This window comes from Mustela nigripes, chromosome 2 (genome assembly GCF_022355385.1).
Source record: "Mustela nigripes isolate SB6536 chromosome 2, MUSNIG.SB6536, whole genome shotgun sequence".
Classification (NCBI taxonomy): domain Eukaryota; kingdom Metazoa; phylum Chordata; class Mammalia; order Carnivora; family Mustelidae; genus Mustela; species Mustela nigripes.
This window is the reverse complement of record NC_081558.1, coordinates 124,007,779-124,025,473: the sequence shown is the minus strand read 5'-3', so window position 1 is coordinate 124,025,473 and position 17,695 is coordinate 124,007,779. Positions and strand designations below refer to the sequence as shown.

Genomic DNA, 17,695 nt, shown 5'->3' with positions numbered 1-17,695 from the left:
AAGTTGGCTCGCGTCGACTCCGCGAGCCCTGGGCCCGAAGGCGCGCACGGGAGGCCCCCGACCCCAGGGAGGCTGGTCCCGCGGGGCCGTCCGAGGCGGCGCCCACGGCCGACGCCTCCGCCAAGGTCCCGTCCGAGCTGGGCGGGGAGCGGCCGGCTGCCCGGAGGCCGGCGGGAGGAGGGACGGAGGGCTAGGACGGCGGAAGCCAGACGCCTGCGGCAGCCTGGCGCGCCCTGCGGCGGCGCGGCTCCTACCTGTAGGGCGAAGGCGGCCGCGGGCACCTGCGCGGTGACTGCGAAGTCTCCGGGCTCGGGTGCAGCTGGCACCGCTGGAGGCGCGGAGGAGGGGAGGAGGGAGGGCCTGAGAGGGGCCCGCGCCGCGCCGCGCCGCCGCCCGGAACTCGCCGCCCGGATTCGCCCGGGCCTGGCAGGGGTGGGGCGAGGCGGTGCCGGGTCCGCGTGCGCCGCGGCGCAGGCTGGCCGTCCCCGCGGGCCAGGAGGGCTCCGTCGGCGCGGCCTGTGTCCTTGTTTCCGTTTCTTCTTCTCTGTCCTCCCCGAGTTACGTGACTCAACCGTGTCATCCTACGGGATGTTCACTAGCATTATTGTTACTACTTTCAGGAACTCTCAACCCACCAAGTGCCCAGGCACTGTTCCAGGAACTTTGCCTGTGTTACCCTCCTCTCGTCTACTGCAGCCAGGAGCCACAAGGGGCCCACTCTGCAGGCAGGGAAACACGGGTGGAAAAGGTGAAATGACTTGCTTGAATTGACTGAGTTAAGAAGTAGGAGGCTTGATGACATCACCTATAAGCCTTCTTCCAACTTCCCAGACTGGTGTTACTGCTAATTTATAGGTAAGGAAACTGAGGCCCAGAAAAGCGAAGAAACCAGCGTAAGGTCACACAAATTTAGAGAATACTGGAATTTGTGCCTTGATGTCTAAAACGCAAGCTAATTCAGAAATCTTAGCATAAAATAATAGGTTGGGAGTAAAACATGGAAAATTCCCATTCTGCCCATGAAACTGTACAAATACAGCAATTTTTAGGTTTTTAGTCCACCTAGAGTAAAGTCTTAAGAGAAAGAGAACCTGTTGCCTTGTGGCTTGATGAGCAGGCCTTTTGGAGTATGGTTTTGACTCTAAGCCAGCTCCAGCCTCATTACATAATATTACATTCGGCCAAGGCCAAAGGAAGCAATCCCTCCACGTACAGCAAACTGTTAATAACGAAGGCCACTTTAGAACACTTAGTGGATATGCACAGCTGAGACAGGCGGACTTACATAATGTCTTCCTGCAAACATGGAACTACATGAAATGAGAAATATAATATTCCAGTCCAGGGAAAGGAAGGGGGGGGGGGGGTGAAATTGCAGTCTGGAACTCTTTTTCCTGTAACCTATAGTTGCTCATCCCTCCCAAGACTACATTTTTTTCTCTTGAGCACATCTTTTCCTAATGATAGGAGAGTCACACAATCGTTACTCTTTCCTTGTTGACAGAAATGATTGATGTCTTTTACATCCTAGGATACTGACAGATTTTTACAATTAAACACATGGCCCTCTGACCAAAGAGAGTATTGCCTAAGGAGAGTTTGGCTGGTGTAAGACAGGCATATTACTGAAAGGCGGATGCTCTTTCCTCCTCTTCTTTCTCAAGTTTTATTAGTCACAGATGATTTGGTAAGTATTCTACACACAATTAACTGCACTCTTACAAGCTTGTCTTGAGAAATTAGAATACTTTTGATTGAGAAGCAGCAGGCTATTAAAACTGCATCCCAAACCTAAAACAATAGGTCTTTCTATTAACTATGATTAAAAATAAAATTAAGTGCACTGCCAATAATTGAATTTCTGCTTCCCTGTGCTAGAGGAATCAAATAGTAAAAGGCCGTTATGGACTGCCAAAGAGAAGTTTTAGATATGGTATGATTCTGTATGTAATCCTTTCCATTTTCCTGAGTGATTTGGTGATTGGTGGTGGTTGCTGTTATTTTCCCAAATCTTGCCTATCTTCAGAGATGTGAAGAAAAAAGTGACAGCAAAATCCTATTATATATGCATGTGGATACACATTTGACATTTTTATCAGACAAATGATATTCTAAATCCTCTTTAATTTTCATCTTTTCTTCTCAGTATAAAAGAAATATATATGCCCATTTTTATTAATTTCTACATTTCTATTTTACAAAAATAGAGAGTTTTGGAGATGACAGAAAACAAATACTTTCAATTAAAATTACCTCTAAGCCCCCCAACATATCACCCCATTGTTAACATTTTGATGTATTCCCTTCTTGTTCGTTCTCAAACCATAAACAAATTTTTATTATAAAATTAGCACCATGCTATACAAGTTAGAATCTTGCTTGTCTCACTGCTTCAGTATTTATGAGTATTTTTTACTGTGACTAATTTTTTAAATATAATTTTTAGTGGTTGAAAAATGTTCCAGCCATTTTTTAATCTATTTATCTATTGATGGCTTTGAGGATGTTCCAGACCTTTGGGCAGTTTACAAACATGCTAGAATGAACACTGTAAATACCAATCTTTGTTGAGATCTCTAAATTCCTAGGAGAGACTCCTTAAAGTGGAATGACTGGGTCAATGTTTATAAACATTTCAAAGCTCTGTGAGATATTGCAAAGATACTTTCCAATTATTAAGTACCATTTGCCTATATTAGAAAATGTGATGGATCAAAATCTTGTTTTAATCAGCCCTTACTCAATAACAATAATGATGAACACTTTTTTCATGTTTACTTGTACTATTAACTGAGAATGGTATATTAGTGCCCATTCCCTGGTTTTTTATGTAATGTTATTGCTTTTTTTTGTTAATTTGCATTAATGCTTTTTAAGAGAAACATTATTTATACATACATATACATTACTTATAGAACAGTCTATAAAATATAATGATTATTAATACACATATCATTTATAGATTGCTCTATAAAATTTGCATACCAGTGTGCTCCCCCAGATTTTCCCTCATGGTATTTCTTTATATGTAACATTGTTGCCCAAATCATCGAGGTCAGTTTGGGATGCTCAGCATCTATCATCTTTTAGAATAGACCCATTTTCTCTCTTTTTCTTTTTTTCTGTAGAGAGAAAGGGAGGTGGGACAGAGACAATCTCAAGTAGGCTCAATGCCCAGCATGGAGCGGGATGCAGGGCTTGAGGTCATGACCCTGAGATCATAACCTGAGCTGAAATCAAGAATTGGGCGCTTAACGGACTGAACCACCCAGGCACTCCTGGTAGTTCCATTTTCTTATAGAGCACCCTTTCCCAAATGTGTATAGTCTCAGTAAGAGAGCAGTTTGGGGCAGCTGTCTCTAAGGCAAAGGGCAAATCCTTTCTCTGACTCCCACCACCACTCCATTTACTCCAAAAGCTAGGTGGACGGAATCTCAAGGAATGAGGAAGCAACCAGATGCTGTGTGGGGTAGAACTCACTGAGCAGAGGCAGAAGCAGCTCCAGCAGCAGATTTGCCCTGACCAGGGCAACCCACTGAGAGACAGTTAGTTTCCAACTTCCTGATTTTTTTGTTTTTAACCTTCTGCACTTCCTTAGCATTTGCTGTCCCCAGCATTGCCTTAAGTCTGTGGGCCCCCAGTGCTCTTTTCTTTCAGGTGGCAAGCGTCTGTGTGCATTGTTTGCCTCACTGACATAACCTGTGTGATTTCTGCGTCTTTCAGTCCACCTAAGAGTCCCCCGATTAGCAACCATTCACTCCATTTATAAACACTTAATTATTAATGCTAATTAACTAACCACAGCACATAGCTACTCTAAAAACACAGATACAGAGGAAGGTATTTTATCCTTGATCACCTACTGACATAAATCAATTCAGCCATCATAACAGTGACAGAAAGATGAGAATAGTGTGGTTATCAAGACTTAAATTTTTTTTAAATGCGTGACCACCACTAGGACCAAGGGGCTCAAGAGAGAATGAGGAACAGAGTACACGTTACCAAGGTATGTCAAAGCTCCGTGTGTCTATATCTTCATCTTAGCTCTCTGTGGATCCTTCATGTTCTGTAATTTCTCCCAGCAATGTTCAGCTTGTGGGCTGTCTAGTCCATGACTCTTTAAAAAGGGGCCACCCTTGACACCTCAGCTCCAGCTGAAACACCTGAGACGAAGCTTCTCAGTTGCCCTCAGCCTGTCCCTTTGAAGGGTTTTCTTATCCAAAAGTTGTTAAATAAATCTAATAACTTTTTTAAAATATCTCTGTGTCTTCAATGTTTACTTAATGTTCAAAATTGTACTGATTGTCGGGCACCTGGGTGGCTCAATTGCTTAAGCGTCTGCCTTTGGCTCAGGTCATGATCCCAGGGTCCCCATCAGGCTCCCTGCCTAGCGGGGAGCCTGCTTCTCCCTCTCCTCCCCACTTGTGCTCTCTCCTGTTCTCTCTCTGTCATTGTCTCTGTCCCTCTCAAATAAATAAAATCTTTAAAAAATAAATAGAATTCTACTCATTTTCATGGATTTGTACATATGTATAAGGTGTGATTATTAAATAAGAAAACATACAAAATAACTTAAGAGTGAATATTTGTTTAGAACAATACAAGTGTATGTCAACTGATGGCTGCAACTGTATTGGAGTAAACTATAAAAGCAACTGTACTCATTTTCCCATAAAATCCAGAAATGGCACAGTAAAAACTGATCCCAAGAAAGTAATGGCTTTAGGAACCCATAATAAAGAAAAACAACCTTTTTCCCCCCAAAACAGCTCTATCTAAATATACTAATATATTTTTGTCTTTTAGACTTAACATCAAATACAAGTGTTTCTCCATTCATTTGTCCTGAATACCTACTATATTGTAGGTCCTGTTATAGGAGCTGAGGATACTGCCTGAACAGAACGGAAGACTCTGTCTGTCTGCCTGAATGGAAGTCTGTCTGTAGGCAGACAGACCTGAAATATAGAGGAGAGGCTGGTACCGTGGAGGACTATAAACCAGGGTAATGAAAAAAGCTTCACTGGTGGGGTTGGGGGAGACAGGGAAGGCTTCCCGGATAAGGTAACATTAGAGCAGAACGAAAGGAGCAAGGCTTGCAGATGCCTGAGGATAGATCATCTAGGCAGAGGGACTAAGGAGGTACAAAGGCCATGAGACGGACATGTGTTTGGTGTTTTCAAGGAAGGCTAAGGAGGCAAAGGTGAACAGAGTGCCGTGAGCAAGGAGAAAAGTAACAGACTGAAATCACAGGGGAAACAGGGAGCCAGTGTCTAAAAGGAAGAAACCTGAATTTAATGTCAGTTGATGTCGAAAGCTTCAGGCCAAAGAATGTCGTGCTCTGACTTCTGTTTCAGAAGGGCCACACAGACTGCTGCGTGGGGAATAGACCCCACGGGGGGTGAAGGTCGAAGCGTGAAGACACAGCAGCTGCCCAAGAAGGGGTGGACTTGAGCGAGAGTCGGGGAGGTGATAGAAGTGGTCAGATTCTGTATCTTGGTATAGGAAGGATAGAAACCAATATTCAGAAAGCCAGATATTCAGGATGAGCCTAATATCCACTACTTTTCCCCAATATTAAAAAGTTCATGGGGAGACGAATTAGTGAAGCCATCGGTGGGGCCAATTAGTTTCATTCATTTTGCAATTTTTATTTTCAGTGAGGCAAATGTTCTATTTGTTTGTGAAATGAAAATTTGAGCTCTTAGAGTTTACCCCTGTAGAACTTAGTTCTACCACCTTTAGTCCCGTTCCTGTTCCGTACATATTCCTATTTTAAAATTACAGACAGATTTCTTTCCCGTCAAGTTCTTTACTCAGCCTTCACCTATATAAACATACAACCAATTCAGCCTCTTCATTCCTAACTGCAGTGCTGGTTGAAATCAGATATGACATCTTTAGTCTCAGAATCATCTAGCATCAGAACCCTTCTCCTCCATTATAATTAGCATTCTTTGCATTCTTTAAGAAAAATATTTCTGCAAACACTTGTTTGGTTTTATACTTTCCTAGTTCAATTTAGATTTAGAAAGTTATGTCTGTCATACCAGCAAATGTTTTTGCTTAGAACAGAAATAGAAGGACTTGTTATAAAAGGTTTCTTTAATGGTAGTAAGAAAGGCGAAACTTTCCAGGGTGAAAGCCACTTGGAGCCTGCCTATGTGCCTTCTAATTTATAGAACCTCCAGAGAATTTTGGAAGTGTTTTCTTGGTAAACAGTTGCCAGCAGCTAAAGGGGTTGGGAAACATTTTCGTCTCCCTGCATCTTTTTCATTTTCTAGAAGTGCAATCCTAGGGATAGACACTCACTCTAAATTGTTGCTGGCATAGGATCTCACACTTGTACAGTCTGTTGAATCAGATGGGCACTTCCAAACTCGTGTCTTTGGGTAGTTTGTAAGGCCAGTCAGGACACCCCTATGCTCACACCCCAGATAGAGCAAAAGCAGCTCTCAAAAACCTCTTAGCTCACACTTCAGTTGAGCTCAGAGTATTTCTGTGTAAAGACAAAGTGGAATGAATGAATGAACGGTTTCTTTATCAGGGACAATTTATTTGGCTTACATTTTTTTTTAATATTTTATTTATTTATCAGAGAGAGAGAGAGAGAGGGAAAGAGAGCGAGCACAGGCAGACAGAATGGCAGGCAGAGGCAGAGGGAGAAGGAGGCTCCTTGCCGAGCAAGGAGCCCGATGTGGGACTCCATCCCAGGACGCTGGGATCATGACCTGAGCCGAAGGCAGCTGCCCAACCAACTGAGCCACCCAGGTGTCCCTTTGGCTTACATTTTAACTTTGGCTTACAGACCCTCTGCCCAAAGATGTAACTGTGCTATCCTTATAACAACAAAAAAAATCAGGGGACAAATTTCAGAATTATAGATCCTTAATATAAAAATACAATAAGAAAGAACCTTGCATAACATCAAAAATACTTTCGAATTCTTTACTCATCTCCTGTTCACTGCTGGGAATCTGCACAGGCCCATGGGCTCCAACACCCTTAGGACCAGAAAAAAATAGGATATTCAGAATTTTATAAATTTGGGAAAATTCATATAGCATATATTATATTCACCCCCAGCAAGCCCTGGGATTGCACCCCACAATTGAACCCCTTATAGTTTTGCAGCAAAAGATGTAATAAGCACACTGCACGTAAAAATGAACACACTTGATAGTCTTTTTTTGGGAGGGGGAAGATTTTATGTATTTATTTGATAGAGACACAGTGAGAAAGGAAACACAAGCAGGGGGAATGGGAGAAGGGAGAAGCAGGCTTCCTGATGAGCACGGAGCCCGATGCGGGGCTCCATCCCAGGACCCTGTGATCATGACCTGAGCTGAAGGCAGACGCTTAATGACTGAGCCACCCAGGCATCCCAATACTTGATAGCCTTAAACCAATGCAGATCAGGTTTTGTTGTCAAGTGAGTTATGAACAAAACTTGGTTTTCAGAGTTTCTTGAGTTTTAGAATTGCAAATAAGGCATCAGGGGAACCTGAATTAAAACAGAACTGAACAGACTCTTCAGTCAAAGAACACTTTAAAAGCCTTTTCCTACTCTCACCAATTCATTCTGTATCTTAAAGAACAGTATTTTCTTTTCAACTAATCAGAGGTTAGTGGTTGTTTTTTTTTTTATAGTTTTTACAGTTTTAACAATTGTTTTTAGCAAGGAGAGCCAAAACCCATTTGATAATCATTTGGGGGAAGATTTCTAAAATAAATTCATAATGTCTACCTCCAAGTTTTTTAAGTGGGCAGATATGAGCATTTTTACAGGTGGCATGTTTTTCTCAAGCCAATCAGGAAGGAAGCACTTGCAAAGGTATGTTATCATTACGCTCACACCACAGTCCAACTTTCCTTCAAAAGTAGAAACTCCCACTTGTGATCAAAGGAACACTTTCATTTCGGAGGTATAGGGTGTTTTAAATTTCTGCTGTCCCATAACAGAATTGCTAGGCACTTGTTATCCTAGAAAAGACAGAATGTGAACACTAATGTTTTTTAAAAATAAGAACATGTAGTTCCTTTATGTTGGACAATTCTGCAAAGTACTCAGCCATGATGAAATTGAAGACCCTGTCCAAGATACAGAATGTTTTCGACATCATTCATCATCTACTTAGAACAGTGAATAGTTTACAATAGCTTAAAGCCCTGGCTTTTATACTATTATCTCTATCAGCGACATCTTATAACGATTTGTACACTTCTAGCTTCACTTCCTTTGCTGCAAGAACTTCTTACCTCTGAATGATGCAGTGAATAAACATATTTTTGAAGCTATTTATGTATCTCTATCCCAGAATACAAATTTTATTCCAGACAAAGCAGTTCTCCTGTCAGTGGTGACATTGACACAGTTTTTCCAATAAACATTGTTTTTATTATGGAATTCATATATGTTGGGAATATATATTTTCTCTGTTGGTACATCTTTCCATTATTCAGCAGCTCTCAGCCCCTATCAGAACAACACACCCTTTGTATTGTGGCAACAACCTCTTTATTATCTTGAAATGGAATTAATTAATCATTTCAAAAATCACATATAATGTATTGGCACTAAAAGAGAAGAGAAAGTAAGTTATAGTGAAATAGCCTATCTCTCAATATGTAAAATTCTCAAACAACATCAGAAGACATAAGTAGAAGGATCAGATGTTGGTATTACCTGCAGTGAATACATTTTTTAAAAGATTTTATTTATTTATTTGACAGAGAGAGATCACAAGTAGGCAGAGAGGTAGGCAGAGACAGAGTGGGGAGGGCAGGCTCCCCCGCTGAGCAGAAAGCCCGATGCAGGGCTCGATCCCAGGACCCTGGAGTCTTGACCTGAGCTGAAGACAGAGGCTTTAACCCACTGAGCCACCCAGGCACCCCTACAGTGAATACATTTTTATTTAAGACAGATTTCCATCTAATTATGGTCTACGTAATTGCTCCTCAAGTTTTGATGTGTATATAAGTGACCTGTGGTTCTTGTTAAAATATGGATTCAGATTTCACAGGTCTAGGACTGAGCATTTTTAGTAAGTTTGCAAGTGATTACAGTGCTACTGGTCTCCCCAGAGCTGGACATCTTGAATAGGGAAGGTCAACATAATTGCTTTATGCTGACAGTTGAATGTGACAGTTACAACTGTTGACGGATAAAGGTGTTGACGGTTAAGGTGTTGCTGTGAGTGACATAATTTTCCAAATAGCCTCAAATCAGCTCAGGTCAGATTTTGCTGCCAAGTCAGTTACAGGCAATCAGCCTATAACTGATGAATGAACGAGAATTATGGGGAAACAGCTTTTAGCAAAGTTCCAAACAAAGTACAGTTTTTCCTCCATTTGTACACTGGTTACTCCAAAAATGCAGTGTCTATGAAAAGTATGCAAGCAATATTTTATATTTATATGTAAAAAAGTTTAGGTTCTAGGCTATTAGCAGGCTTGTTGCTTACATGAATGTCCAATGAGACCTTTGGAAGTTGTGTGGGACAAGGGACAGCTCTTCATTGTAAAAAACCATCCCACACATAGCAAACTTCTAGAACTCCCAACTTCTACCCATTACATGTCAGCAAGTGACTCCCAGTCACTGTTGATAAAAACCGCACCCCCGCCCCCAATTTCCAGAATATTCCAGTGAAGCAGGCAGTATGACCTCTGTTGATGGACCACCACTGCTTAAATGAAACTCAAAAATTACTTTTAGCATTTAATTCAAGTGGAATCCAACAGGAACCCAGACATTATAGAAACATTCATTCTTTCCTCCAACTGTGTAGCAAACCTCTCAGTGTAATTTGTTCTAACACTTGTTTCTCAAATTCTTCCACAACTTAATTTATGCCTCTTCCACAATTATTTGCTGATGTTTGTGGCCTCACATTATTTTAATTATTTTTACTTCAAGAAAAACGTGAGGGATGCCTACATCTATCAAAATGTCTTATTGAAACAATTTTCTCCTTGCGGCACCTGGGTGGCTCAGTTGATTAAGCATCTGACTCTTGATTTCAGCTCAGGTCATGATCTCAGGGTCCTGAGATACAGCCCTGTGTACCCCCTCTGCCCTTGGCGATGGAACCTGCCTAGGATTCTCTCTCCCTGTCCCACAGTCCCACCCCTTGGCCCCACTCATGTGCTCGCTCTCATAATCAAACATATTAATTAATTGATAAGATTTTTCTCATTAATAAATTAATAAGAATTATTCATTGTATGTGCATTATACATTAATTAATATATTGATATAAATTTCATTAAATATAAATTCTATTATTGGTATATATTAATATATAATTAATATATGTTAATTGTAATGTATAAATGTCATTAACAAATAATTTAATCTTTTATTCCTACTCTTCTGAAAATTGCAAGACAATTTCCTTTGGGTAGTACAGTTTAATGTTTGTTCTCAGAAATTCTGATTTCTAAGTAACAAACAAATAAGTTATAGAGTGTATTCTTATGTTAATCTTCTTTCAATTAACTGTAAGAAAATTTCTGTAAGCTTCAATCTTATGCAAATAGGTTGATTAATATATAGTATATACAAACCTAGGAATCTTTTCTCGTCACTTTGTTTACAAAGCCAGAACTTTAAGAAGTCAGTTAGGCTAACACTTAATAAAGATTGATATTTGCAGTAAATGTTCAAATGCAATTTCAGTTCAATAGTTAAAAAATGAGAAATATATTAACTTCATTTTTTTTCCTTTGAGCTTTGTTTTTATATAATTAAGCTAGCTGTATACCAATTACAGCATATGGATAGTAAGCAACATAGCTTTTTAATTTTACACTAATTAAATATGGATCACCCAAATTTTGCATATAACTATTGAACAATAATTATTGAACAATGAATAAGTTAAAATCTGTTCAAAGAAATAAAGAAAATGAAGCAACTAGTTATGTACAAGGGAACACCCATAAGGCTATCAGCTGATTTTCCAGCAGAAAGTCTGCAGGCTAGAAAGGAGTGGCACTGTATAGTCAAAAGTGTGGAAAGGAAAAAACCTTACAGCCAAGAATACTTAGCCTGGCAAGGTTATTATTCAGAATTGAAGGAGAGGGAAAGGGTTTCCCAGGCAAACAGAAGTTATAGGAATTTATCACAACTAAGCCATCCTTACTGGCTTAAGTGGGAGGAGGGGGGAGCATAATTAGAAAGAAATTATGAAAGACAAAATTTCATTGGTAAAAGCAAACATTTAGTAAAAGTAGTGGTTCGATCACTTGTAAAGCTTCTATGGCATTTAAAAGACAAAAGTGGTAAAAACAACTATATCTATAAAATTAGTTAAAGAGCCAACATTGCTTTCCACTCCCATAATACCTCTCACTCTTCCTTTCCAAGCAGGGGCCTGACAGAATGGCTCCTGCAAAGAAGCCTATTCTATTACCAGTGACATCATAGTGACCAGAGAATACACCATCTGCATTCACAAGCATATCCATAGCGTGAGTTTCAAGAAGTGTGCCCCTTGGGCACTCAAAGAGATCCAGAAATTTGCTCTGGAGGAGGTGGGAATTCCAGATGTGTGCATTGACACCAGGCTCAACAAAGCTGTTTGGGCCAAAGGAATAAGGAATGTTCCATACCACCTTCGTACAGTTGTCCAGAAAACATAACAAGGATGAAGATTCATCAACAAGGTCTACACATTGGTTACCTGTGTATCTGTCACCACTTTCAAAAATTTACACACAGTTAAAGTGGATGAAAACTAATCATCAATTTGTCAAATAAAGGCAAAAAATTAAGGAATACACAAAATAAAAAATGTAAAATATGACATCAAATTCATAAATTGTGGTTGGGGAAGTAAAAATCTAGTGCTCTTAGAATGTGTTTGAACTTAAGCGATTTAAAATAGACTGCTATCTATAGAATATTATCTATGAACCTCATGGTAACCACAAACTGAAAACCTATAATAGATAAACAAAAAGTAGCCTGGGTAGCTCAGTTGGTTAAGCATCTACCTTTGATTCAGGTCAGAACCCCAGGGTCCTGGGATCGAGCCCCACATCAGGGTCCCTGTTCCTCGGGGAACCTGCTTCTCCCTCTCCCTCTGCCTGCCGCTCCCCCTGCTGTGTGCTCTCTCTCTCTCTCACTCTCTATAAAATAAATAAATAAAATATTTTTTAAAAATAAAAAGAAAGGAATCAGAGAATATTATTAAAGAAAGTCATCAAATCACAGAAGTAGAGAGCAAGAAGAGAATGGGGAAACTACAAAAATAACCGGAAACAATGAATAAAATGGTAACAAGTACCATTTGCTAAGTACATATTAGCAATAATTATTTTATATGTAAATGGACTAAATGCTCCTATCATATGCTCTATATCAAAGATATAGACTGACTAAGTGGTTAAAAAAAAGCAAGACCCGTCTATATGCTGTCTACGAGACACTCACTTCAGACCTAAAGACACATACAGACTTGAAAGTGAAAGGATGGAAAAAGATTTCATGCAATAGAAGAAAACTAACAAAACAGCTGGGGTAGCAACAGTTATATCAGACAAAATAGATTTTAAAACAAACTAGCAAGAGACCAAGAAGGACATTACATAATGATAAAGGGATCAATCCAATAAGAATATATAACAATTATAAATACCTATGCACCCAACGTTAGGAGGACCTAAATATGTAAAGCAAATATTAACATGAAAGGAGAAACCGACAGTAATACAATAATAGTAGGGGACTTTAAGACCCCACTTACATCAATGGATAGATCATCCAGGTGGAAAAGTAATAAAGAAACGGTGGCTTTGAGCAATACATTAGAAGCAGATGAACTTAACAAATGAATACAGAACATCCCATCCCCAAACAACATAATATACATTCTTTTCAAGTGCACCTGGAGTGTTCTCCAGAATAGATCATGTTAGGCTACAAAAGAGTCTCAATAAGATTGAAGTCATATCAAGGATTCTGACCACAGCAGTGTGAAAATTAGAAATCAAATAAAAGAAAAAACAAAAAAAAGGAAAAACAAACACATAGAGACTAAACAACATGCTACTGAACAGTCAGTGGGTCAATGAAGAAATTAAAGAGAACATTTCTAAAATACCTGGAGACAAATGAAAATGGAAACAGAACATTCCCAAATCTTTGGTACAAAACAAGAGCAGTTCTTTTATTATTATTATTATATTATTATTATTAAAGATTTTATTGATTTATTTGACAGACAGAGATCACAAGTAGGCAGAGAGGCAGGCAGAGAGGGAGGGGAAAGCAGGTTCCCCGCCAAGCAGAGAGACCGAGGTGGGGCTCAGTCCCAGGACCCTGAGATCAGGAACCAAGCTGAAGGCAGAGGCTTAATCCACTGAGCCACCCAGACACCCCACACAACAAGAGTAGTTCTAAGAGGGAGGTTTACAGTGATACTGCCCTACCTCAAGAAACAAGGAAAATCTCAAACCTTCTAGCCTTATACCGAAATTAATTAGAAAAAGAATAAAGCCCAAAGTTAGTAGAGCACTGACTTTTTGTGTCTGGCTTATTTCACATACGGTAATGTCCTCAAGTTTCATGCATACTGTGGCATATTACAGAATTTCCTTCCTTTTTAAAACTGACTAGTATTCCATCATGTATATATTATTATTATATAATCATATGTGATATAATGCAGCATATTTTGCTTTTGGTAGGTTTTGTGTTTCTAGTTATTTGTTCATTTTATGTAGGTTATCTGATTTTTTGATGTACATTGTTTAGTATTCTCTTAAAATTCTGTTTCTGTAGAATCAATAATATTGTGCCACTTTGATCTCTGATTTTAGTAACTTGGGTTTCCCTTTTTTTTTTTCCTTTACTCCGTCTAGCTAAAAGTTGTCAACTTTGTTGATTTTTTCAAAGAACCAACTTTGATTTCATTGATTTTTTCCATTGTTTTTGTCATCTCTCTTTCACTGATCTCTGCTCTAAAGTTCAGCATTTCCTTCTTTCTGCTAGCTTTGCATTTAGTTTGTTCTTCTTTTTCTAGTTCCCCTCAGTTGTAAAGTTGGGTTGTCAATTTGAGACCAGAAAGTGTCTATTTTTTTTTTCTTAGCATTTACAACAGCCAAAAATGGAAACCCTGAATATACTCACACACAAACGCTAAACATTAGAAAATCAGATTTCTAAAAAACATTTAGAGAAATTCTGACATGATTGCCTAGCAAGATACCCTTCAGGAAATGTTCTTGGAGTTTCTTGGCCCTCCAAAGAAGAGATAGAAAAGATAGAAAAAGGGACACAAAACTCAAAAGAATAAGAATCTGATTAGAAAATCTCAAATCCTGAATAAGGGGCCTCATGAAAAAGACTAAGTTTAAATTTAAAAGACTATTTCCTAAAGCAATAGTTGGAGCAAGAAATAGGAGGAAGAAGAGATGAAAGCATTGCTGGGCCAAACAGGGAAAAGAGAAAGCACAAGAATTTAATTTCTATTTAAGCCTTGTCTTTATGAAAGGGAATAACTTTTAAGCTAAAAAATAGAGAACAGCCACAAGGGTTAAAGCTAAGATAAGTGAAGAATCAGATAAGAAGAGAACTCAGCCGCTCTAAGTTCCAGTTTCTAAACCAAGATGTTTGACATTCCAGGAATAGTAAACACATTGTAGCTGCAATCGCAGAGTCTGTGCTCGGTAATGAGTCAGAAAGAAGAGGAAGGTCACAGGAAACTGGAAAATGAAAACTGATGTCCAGCGTTCAGAAAAAAAAAAAACTGGCTCTAGAGAATATGAACTAATTATTCAGCCATAACTTATTGAACACCTAACCTATGCTAAACGCTGAGCATGGTTTGGAGGCTACCGGAGGAAAATAGAATCCCTGGCCTGCAGGGAGCTTACATCCTAACTGGGGCATCCAGATTAGAACGTGAAAAGTTACAGTGCTACGATAGAGATCAATGGTACAGTGAAGACAGGAAGCAGGTACTGTGCAAGTCAGGGAGGGACAACCTAAGGCTACCTTGAGAGGTAGATAAGGCTTGGGTGCGGATAGAGAAGCTGACCTTCACCAGCTGCTAGGTGGAAATGTTAGGGAAGGAGAATGAGGAAAAGCAGGGAGAATGTGGGATGGAAGTTTCCTCTGATGGGTGAAAAAAAAAGATGTCTGGAATGGGAGATGACTGGAGAGAGAGTGGGTCCAAAACACCGAGTATTTGATCCTTCCGCAAGCTTGGATGATCTACAAGCACTTCCCTGGCCGAAAACTACTATGATATTGGGCAGTGTTAATGAGAAGGTAAAGAATATTCCTCTGTTCTCTGATTAGTTGACAGCCTTCATTACTCATATATTTGTGTCCTACTGACCCGGTTGCACTGAGTGTCGGAAAGGGGACAGAGAGGTGTTCCTCATTGCAGAGAATTTGGGAAACATTCCAACTTCACCAGCATTGCCATTGGACCAATACTACAACTGCCAGTCTTCTTAAAGTTCCCACACTTGTTTGGATCCAATACTTAGATCAGCTAAAGAACAGATACCTTTACACAATTTCCCTAACTTGTAACTTCCTCCCCATTGAGAGTATTTGTGCAAAAATGTTGCACAAGGACTTCCGAAAAGTGTTATTCTAAGCTTGTGTCTGAAGTCCAGGTCACAACTGAATTTGAGATTCATGGATAGAGGATGTTTTCTACCCTCCTGTGCTAAAACCGTGAACCTGGACTTGGACCTAGGCAGAGAAGATGTTCTTTGCAATGCCATCTCCTATAAGAGGAGCTTCCTGGCTAGCTTGAGTGGCATTGGTTGACTGTTCGGCAGAAGTCTTTAAGTTGGCATCTAGCGTGCCAGGGTGGCTCAGTCAGTTAAGCATCTACCTTCTGGTCAGGTCATGATCCCTGAGTCTGCTTCAGCCTCTGCCTGCCCTTCCCCTGCCCCTGCTCCCGCACTCTGGCGCACATACGCACTCTCTGTCTCTCTCAAATAAATGAATACAATCTTAAAAAAAAAAAAAAAAAAAAAAAGTTGGGATCTAGATATCCTCTCTGATTTTGTCATCTTATGAAATCTGCAGTGTGTTCAGATATGAATAATCATAACTAAGTAGATAAACTTCCTACAGAAGGGACAGAACCATGTACCTTTTAGGATTTCCATTTCTAGTCCTTTCATCTTTTGAAAATTAACTTCCTCTTCCTTCCTTCCTTCCTTCCTTCCTTCTTTTCCTCTTCCTTTCTTCCCACCCTCCTTCCTTCCTATCTTTCTATAGAGTCAAACAGTGCTAAACACAATGCAGTTGATGACTGGTAGTGATAGCCCCAATCTTTATGTAACAGAGGACCCCCAGGCTAGCCGAAACTGTTGCAAATTCAGAGAAGCCTAGGGCAGTTCCAGGGCCAGCTGGATTTGTGTGAGGCGGAGGAGTCCCCTGGGAAAGAAAAGTCACAAGGAAGGAGAGTGAAGGCCAGAAGCCTAGACCAGAGATAATGGGCTAGACCATACTAAGACCAGCTGCCAAGGACATACAGCGGAGGCAGCATCACGTCAGCTGTTGGATGAAGGCCCAGGGCCCAGGGCCGCCTAGAGGCCGCTGGAGGAAATGAGTGTGGGAGACCTTGTGGCAAGAATGGCAGACACCCAGAAGGAGACAGGAGACGCTCTCCCACTGAATTCTGCTGGAGGGAGTCAGGTCAAAAGAAAATGGGATAGCCTGGGGAATCAGAGTGTTTTGAAATATTTTAGAAAAAAATCTGAAGGGAAAACTAATGTACATCGAAGAGCACATTCCTTTATCATTCATCATGAGAAAATGCGGGTCAAAGGTAACTCACGTATTCTATGGAAATAGGCCCTCTGTTTACAAAGGCCACACTTGGATTAAGTAAGGAGAACCTCTGGATTGCTCATCCCCAGATTTCCCTGATGTGGCTATTCAAAAGGAAGACTTTCGCTCGCTAAAAAGTACACCCAAAAAAGCTGCAAATCTCTCCTCTAAGGAAATAGAGCACATGGTTTGTCTAAATGAAATTATTAGACTTTTCAAAACATAACTAAATCTATGTCGTAAATACTTTTTTTATTCAACAAAAGTGCAGGCACTCTTTGAAATGTCTCTCTTATCATTACTGTCTTTAACCCCACATTAATAAGAAAAACTAAGTTGATTTGGGGAAATTTTTTATTGCTGTTATGATAAACACATAAAATGAATTCACCGCAGTGTGTGTGGGCTTAGCTGGTTGTAAGTCAACATTTCTAGACTTCAGTAGTGCTAGACTTTCATACGCTTTCTAGGGGCACCTTGCAATAATATGGTCTGCCCTCATCACTCCTTTGTCTTGTGTGGACCTCAGCAAGCACATCTCCAGGCTTCAGTTTGGGCCAATGTCGACCCTGCTGGGAGCGTTAAAAACTTACGCTTTATCATTGGCCCCAAAATGTGTAGAGTTGGGTTTTATAATGTACTCCACGGTTGTTGTTGTTGTTTTCTTTCTTTCTTTTTTCACTATCAAGAGAGGAGACAAAATACAAATTGCATATGGCCTAAAATGGACCTCTTCTGGAGATCGTAACTTGTGTTAACTACATAGCCTTGCTTCCCGACCACAGAACATGTGCCCATTTCAATGTTTACAGAATGTATGATTAGGGAACATAGAATAACAAAACATGAGATGAGGCAAAAGCATAGGAATTTGGCTTTTATTTT

At 40.0% G+C, this 17,695-nt stretch overlaps 1 protein-coding gene across 1 annotated transcript in view; it reads right to left on the bottom strand.

Annotated features, from left to right (window-relative positions):
• PLD1 (phospholipase D1) overlaps positions 1 to 381 on the bottom strand; it is a 199,794-nt gene extending 199,413 nt beyond the window's left edge. The window contains exon 1 of the mRNA XM_059391545.1: positions 255 to 381. The gene's annotated coding sequence lies outside the window, so the exon portion shown is untranslated. The remainder of the gene's footprint in view (positions 1 to 254) is intronic.
• Between the last annotated feature and the right edge of the window lie 17,314 nt (positions 382 to 17,695).